Source organism: Nomascus leucogenys, chromosome 8 (genome assembly GCF_006542625.1).
Source record: "Nomascus leucogenys isolate Asia chromosome 8, Asia_NLE_v1, whole genome shotgun sequence".
Taxonomy (NCBI): Eukaryota; Metazoa; Chordata; class Mammalia; order Primates; family Hylobatidae; genus Nomascus; species Nomascus leucogenys.
Window position 1 is genome coordinate 108270373 of NC_044388.1, and position 8170 is coordinate 108278542.

The following is an 8170-nucleotide window of genomic DNA, read 5'->3' on the forward strand; positions in this document are numbered from 1 at the left end:
CCTCTCCCTGTTGTTGCCAAATAACCCCCAAAAATGTCACCTGTGAAAGTCCTGGATTTCCTCGACTTCGGGAAATGGCGGTTTTCAGACTGGTCTGTTGCTATGGAATTCAAATTCATGGCAACTTTGTGCCATTGTGTTGGCTGCCTGCCTTAGCTCCTCTGACTTCCTTTACAATCAAGTCAATAAAAGTGTCACCTCGCCCTCGTCTTTTTAGTATTTATATTTCAGATCAATGTGAGGCCTGAAGCCTGTCGATTACCCTCTGATGAGTTGCAAAAAAGTGCAGTATTAAAAAGGGCCAGTTCTGAGATGGAGCCAGGGAAGCTGCTGGTCATATGAGTCAAGTCTTTTTCACATACAGCGACATCTTTTATTTATACGATTGCAATGTCTACCTCTGTTGTAGCTGTTCCTGCCTTTCCCGTGACACCGGGGGCTGCAGTTCCACGCCCCGACAAGTTACCCGGTTGTCGCAAGCACCCCACAGTGGCCTCCAGCCTGTGCTGGGAAACTAGTCCTGAAGAGCAGGGACCCTGCGTTACACCTTCCGCGACAGGCCCGAGGGGCAGCTTCAAAAAAGAGACACACTTGTGGCACTTAAAGGAAGCCAAATGCGCCTGTTCCTGGCTGGTCTGGGAGAACAGGCTTGTGCTGGGGACATGGAACACACTTAATTGTCAATCGATACCCAAGTCGGTATCTGCTGCCCACGGTTTAGGTTTTCCACTAGGCGCCTCCTCCGGTCGTCAATACAGTGGCAAAGATGTCATCTTCAACTACATACTGGCCCCAGGGCTGCTTCCAAGGTGGCCAGCACAGCCCCTTGTAGCCTGGAAAGGAACACAACCACTGCGGAGCTGGGTTTATGCATCCACAAAGAGGACGCGGAAACAGGCCAGAAACACATATAGCAGAGGCCGCGAGCCCTGTGGCTGCCCCTACCCATTTCGTCCCCGACTCACAGCTTGATGATGTAGCAATGAGGGTGAAAAAGAGGCCCATGCAGGCTTTTTTGTCTTGTTTTGTCTTGTCTTGTTTTGTTTTGAGACAGAGTCTCACTCTGTCGCTTAGGCTGGAGTGCAGTGGCCTGATCTTGGCTCACTGCAACCTCTGCCTTTGGGTTCAAGTGATTCTCCTGCCTAAGCCTCCCAAGTAGCTGGGATTACAGGCACGTGCCACCAAGCCCGGCTAATTTTTGTATTTTTTTTTTTTTTTTTTTTAGCAGAGATGGGGTTTCTCCATGTTGGCTAGGCTGGTCTCAAAGTCTTGACCTCAAGCGATGCCCCCTGCCTTGGCCTCCCAAAGTGTTGGGATTACAGGCGTGAGCCACCACGCCTGGCCTCGTGCAGGCTTTTGAAGCAGAGGGAAAGCATCTCAAAGCACAGCAAGAGGGGACAGAGCTGGGCCAGGGAAGGAGTCCGTCGTTTTTAATCGTTTGTAATTTAGGAAGTAATGGAGTGGCATGACGAGGGGCTTTGAATTTTCACACCCAGCTGCTCTGCTTCATAGCTGTGTGATTTTCGGCAAATGACTTAACATATCTGAGCCATGATTCCTTATGCATAAACTGGGGACGATAACAGTGCCTGATTGGGTGGGGCAGCCTGCTAGGAGCTTACATGGGATAACACAGGCAATGAGTCTGGTCCAGGCAGCTGACAAAAGAAAGCACTCCCTCCTTCTTATTACTAACTCATGTTATTGTTACTGTGCAAAATGCCTGACCTTCAATCAGACATTGCACCCCGTGGCACGCTGGCCATCTCCAAGCAAGGCCTCTACACGTGCTTGTGCATGCCTTCTCTGTCAAGGAGGGGCTGTGTCTGCTCCGGCCACCCCTGTATCCTCAGAGCCCAGTACTCTGTTTCACTCGTCACCAGGCTCTGTTTTAGGTACTTTTCTGGGCACTAGCTCATTAGATCCTCAATAATATGATGGCTAGCCATTCATCACAACAGTTTCTAGAAAATTCCTTGCAGATGTGAGAATGTGGCTGGTGTCATTGTGGAGTTTGATGGCATTTCTCTTGGTGGGTGATGTTGGGAGTCTAATTAGAAATGGTGGGGCAGGCCAGTCGTGGTGGCTCACACCTGTAATCCCAGCACTTTGGAGGCTGAGGCAGGCAGGTTGCTTTGAGGCCAGGAATTCGAGACCAGCCTGGGCAACATGGTGAAACCCTGTCTGCACACACAAAAAAATGAGCCAGGTGTGGTGGCATGCACCTGTAGTCCTAGCTACTCGGGAGGCTGAGGTGAGAGGATCACCTGAGCCCAAGGAGATAAAGGCTGCAGTGAGCCATGATTGCACCACTGCACTCCAGCCTGGGTGACAGAGGGAGACCCTGTATCAAAGAGGAAGGGAAGGGAAGGGGAGGGGAGGGGAGGGGAGAGGAGGAGAGGGAAGAAGAGAAGGAAGAGAAGGGGAGGGGGGGAGGAAAGAAGGGAAGGCCTGGGTGCAGTGGCTCACGCCTGTAATCACAGCACTTTGGAAGGCTGAGGCGGGTGGATCACCTGAGGTCGGGAGTTTGAGACCAGCCTGATCAACATGGAGAAACCCCATCTCTACTAAAAATACAAAATTAGCCTGGCATGGTGGCGCATGCCTGTAATCCCAGCTACTCAAGAGGCTGAGGCAGGAGAATCACTTGAATCCGGGAGGTGGAGGTTGCGGTGAGCCAAGATCGCGCCATTGCACTCTAGCCTGGGGAACAAGAGCGAAACTCCATCTTAAAACTAAAAAAAACAAGGGAAGGAAGGGGAGGGGAGGGTGGGGGAGGGGAAAAGCAAAGCTGGGGCAAGTGACCAGACCATGAGGGTGTCGAAGGACTCCTTGCTGGGGGTGCCTAAAGACCGCGTGCAGCTTGTGTCTTCTTGCCTGGCTTCTTGCTCACTCTTTTTTGTCTTTTTTTTTTCATTAAGGTGAAATTTACATAACAAAGAATCAGCCACTTGAAAGTGACCATGGCATTTAGTACATCCACAAAGTTGCGCCACCACAACCTCTAACTAGTTCCAAAATATCTTCATCACCCCAAGGTAAAACTCTGTATCCATTCATTAGCAGTTACTCCCTACTTCCCTTCTCCCTCCTGCAACCACCAATCTGCTGTCTATGGATTTACCTATTCAGGATATTTCATATAAATGGGATCATATAATACGTGACCTTTCGTGACTGGCTGCTTTTACTTAACATAATGTCTTCAAGGTTCATCCTGGTTGCAGCACGGATCAATACTTCATTCCTCTTTAAGGCAGAATAATATTCCGTTGCCTGGATAGACCACATTTTGTCTACCCATCACCTGTCGGAGGGCACTTGGATTGCTTCTACCTTTTGTCTCTTGAGAATAAGCTGCTGAGGACACGGGTGTGCAACTCAGATACTCTTGATTTGCATCACAGCTGGACTTGCAGCTCTCAAAACCATCCACTCTCCTGGTTCTGCCCTGATGCCCCCATTCCCCTGGTTGACTCCTACTCACTCCTTAGGGCTCAGCTTCATGCCACTTCCTCCAGGAAGCCTCCTTGCTGTGCCTGGACAAGGCTGATGCTCCTCGTCCTGAGGGGCTCCGTGACACTCTGGACATCGCCAAGCAAGCCCTCTGCACATGCCGATCACTGCTTGTGAATGTCTTCCCTGATGAGGATGTGGCTGTGCCGGCGCCAACCACAGCTGTATCCTCAGAGCTCAGCACAATCCTGGGTGCATAAGAGGCACTTTAAAATGCGTGTTGATTACCTAGGTGGCCATCGCCTCTGCAATTACTGGGACTTTGCGGCAGCTGCATAGGTTTTCTGACCCGGGAGCGATCATCAGATTGCAGGTTGGAGCGAGGTTTGTTTAATAGACGGGAGAAGCCGCCTCCAGTGATTATTCCCAGTGGTGAAAGGCCCTTGGGAGACTTGTTGATAAAACAAAAATGCAGTATGAATATGGGAGCAGGCTGGGGAGCAGTGGCTCAAGCCTGTAATCCCAGCACTTTGGGAGACCAAGGTGGGTGGATCACCTGAGGTCAGGAGTTTGAGACCAGCCTGACCAACATGGTGAAATCCTGTCTCTACTAAATCTACAAAAATTAGCCAGGTGTGGTGGTGCATGCCTGTAATCCCAGCTACTCGGGAGGCTGAGGCAGGAGAATCGCTTGAACCCGGGAGGCGGAGGTTGCAGTGAGCAAAGATTGCGCCACTGCACTCCAGCCTGGGTGACAAGAGCGAAACTCTGTCCCAAAAAAAAATAAAATAAAATAAAAAAAGAAAGAAAGAAAATAAAAGAAAATGGGAACAAAGCTGCCATTAAAATGATTAATTAGAGCCCTGCTCATCGGTCTATGAGGATCAACACTATTAATATTCATGACCCTTAAACATTCTCCATGCGCAGCCACTTACTCTTTATTTCTGTACTTGCTACTGCGTGGGCTCACCCCTTACCCTGAAGCTCTCCGAAGCTTGAATTCTTCCCCAGAATGATTCCCTCTGGAGGGAGCTGGGCCAGAGTTTCTGCCACTCACTTGCCTAAGGACTGTCGCCATTGTTTACCCGCTCCCCAGACACCTGCGCTGGGTAGCTCAGAAAGTGCTTCCCCTCCCACCCCAGCCAGGTAGCAGGCAGAATGAGCCTTTTTTACGGCTTTATTTTGTAGCTGAACGCCACGATGGTTTCTTGGAAGAAGGGGACAATGCCTGACCCCACGGGAGAGGGCTTAGCTTTCCCTAATAAGATGGCAGCAGAGAGATGACACAGAGAGAATCAAGGGACCGCTTCAACAGGGCAGCTGAAAGGAAACCATTCACGAGGGAAGGCAGAGTGAGAAGCCCGCAGGGGCAGGCGCCCCAGGAGCCCGTCAGCTCCACGGCAGCTCCAGCTGGGGAACACGCCAACCGCAACCTGGGAAAGCGCCAATTAAAAATATTAACCCCTGTGCAGGGCTCCGGACGCGGGCGTTGGTCATGGCGGAGCAGCCCCTCTGTGCTTTGAGGAAGACGTGTAGGAGAAAGAAGTGCAGAGAACCCAGTCGGGCTCATTGCCTGTCGGTGAGCATCATCCTGCCTTTTGCCTGTTTCTTGCCCCTGTGGCATCTTTGCTCTCCATCTGCCTCTTAGGAAAGGCCTCCTGTCTGCAGTGCCTTGTGAGGGCTCCGTGAAGATAAAGACCGCATCCACTTTGCTTGCTGGGGCCCAGCACACAGCAGGCGCTCAATAAATGCTCGATGAAGGATAATTCGGTTATTTAGCCCTATTTAATTGTAAGCAACTCTCAATTGTCTTTAAAAATGATCAGGAGGGGAAGAGAACATTCAAACATGTCTATTTGTCTTGGGAGTGGGGTTGTTGGGCTGGTATTTCCCTAACACATGTGATTACATCAGGTATTTTGCAGGAATTTTCTTCTCCAGGTCTGAGATGTGTTAAGTAACTTTTCTTTAAATGTAATTGACATTCACCGGGTGCTGCACAGGCACTGGGCCTGGTCTGAGGGCTTCATCCTCACATGCCCCGGGATGGAAATGTGATAGTGGCTGCGCTTCCCGGCACTAGGAGCATGACTTAATCAAACATGTCCCAAATAATAGCCAGCCACACACACCACACACACACACACCCCACACACACACCACACACACACCCCACACACACACCACACACACCACACACACACACCACACACACACGCCACACACACCACCCCCCACACACACACCACACACACCACACACCACACCACACACACCCACACACCACACCACACACACCACACACCACACACACACACCACACACACACCACACACACACACCCCCCCACACACACACCACACACACACCCCACACACACACCCCCCACACACACCCCCACACACACACACCACACACACACACCACACACACACACACACCCCACACACACACCCACACACCACACCCCACACACCACACCCACCACACACACACACCCCACACACACACACCCCACACACACCACACCACACACACCACACACCCCACACACACCACACCACACCACACACACCACACACACACCCCACCCACCACACACACACACCCCACACACACACCACACACACACACCACACACACCACACACCACACACACACACCACACACACCACACACCACACACACACCCCACACACACCACACACACACCCCACACACACCACCACACACACACCACCACCACACACACCCCACACACACACCCCACACACACACACCACACACACACACACCCCACACACACACCCACACACACACCACACACACACACACCACACACACACCACACACACACCACACACACACACCACACACACACACCCCACACACACACCACACACACACACCACACACACACACCACACACCACACACACACACCACACACACACCACACACACACCACCACACACACACACACCCCACACACACACACCACACACACACACACCCACACACACACCACACACACACACACCACACACACACACCACCACACACACCACACACACACCACACACACCACACACACACCCACACACACACACCACACACACACCACACACACACCACACACACCACACCACACACACACCCACACACACACACCACACACACCACACACCACACACCACACACACCCACACACCACACCACCACACACCACCACACCCCCACACACCACCACACCCCACACACACACCCCACACACACACCCACACACACCACACACCACACACCACCACACACCACACCACACACCACACACACACACACACACACACACACCCCACACACACACACCACACACACACACCACACACACCACCACACCACACACACACCCCCACACACACACACCACACACACACCCCACACACACACACCACACACACCACACCACACACCACACACCACACACACACCCCACACACACACACACCACACACACACACCACACACACACCACACACACACACCACACACACACACCACACACACCACACACACACACGCACACCACACACACAGAGCTTCATGGCCATATTTAATGATTAGCTAATATAAAAAAGTTTGTACAAAGCTGACTTTACCCAGCAGGTACATTACTTGCCTTGTGATCTTGATGGGGAAACTGAGGCTTAGCGAAGTGAAGCGATTTCCTAGGTTCACACAGCTAGAGACTGGCAGACTATAGGATATGGTGTTTGTGTAAATGCAAATGTATTTGAAACCTTTTGATTCTGAGGCTAGAAGTTCATTCACGAGGATCCCACTATCTTCTGCTGCACATAAACGGGATCTCCCGCTTTGCTCTTACATGACTGTGACTGGCTTCGACCCCTCTTGTGGAAGCGAGCTGGTGCTCCCTGCACCGCCCTTGCCTGGGGCAGCTACAGCTCGGCCTGGCTCGGCACTCCCCATCTTGCCAGATTGCCCCAGTCCCTCTAGACAATCAGGCTGGTCTTCCCCAGCCTCCCAGCTCTGTCTTCAGTGCCCTTTAATTAAACAGCAACTCTCTGTGGAAAGCAATTGAATTATCTAATTATGCCCTCCTAACCCGATTGCTGTCGTTAACACCAGTGACTTGGAGAAGCAGGTGTCTATGGGGCTCAATGGGAACCAGCAGTGACCCCCAAGCCGCTCCTCTCTCTCACCCCACCCAACCCCAGACCTTGTCCTAAATAATGAACAGCCCAGAACCTGGTGGCTGTGCTGGCCGGGACCTCAGCTGCTGGCAGGAGCTTCAGCTGCCCTTAAATGCTCCTGAGTGGCTGCAAAGGACAGGGAGGGTAGAACATCCGTCCGAGAGACCTCCTCCTGCCCCCTGGCTGGGCCCCTGGACCGCTCTGTGGCATCCATAGCATCTGGCTCCATATCCACTGGTTTGGTTTGTGGGATGCAGCTCCCAAGCGGGCATCTCCTGTGTGAGGCTGGGCATCAGAGATGAAGTCTTATTGTCACCTGGCTATAGTCCCAGGACATGGCCTTCACCCTGACTGAAGCTGGGGCTGGCTGACTCACCCCTGCCTTTTCTGGGGCCCCCAGCTCAGAGCCCCTCTTGGAGAAGGATTCAAGGCATATTTGAATAATAACTATTAAGATAAAATTCTAATATTGTGTGCATAATATTTAACGTGCTTCCTATG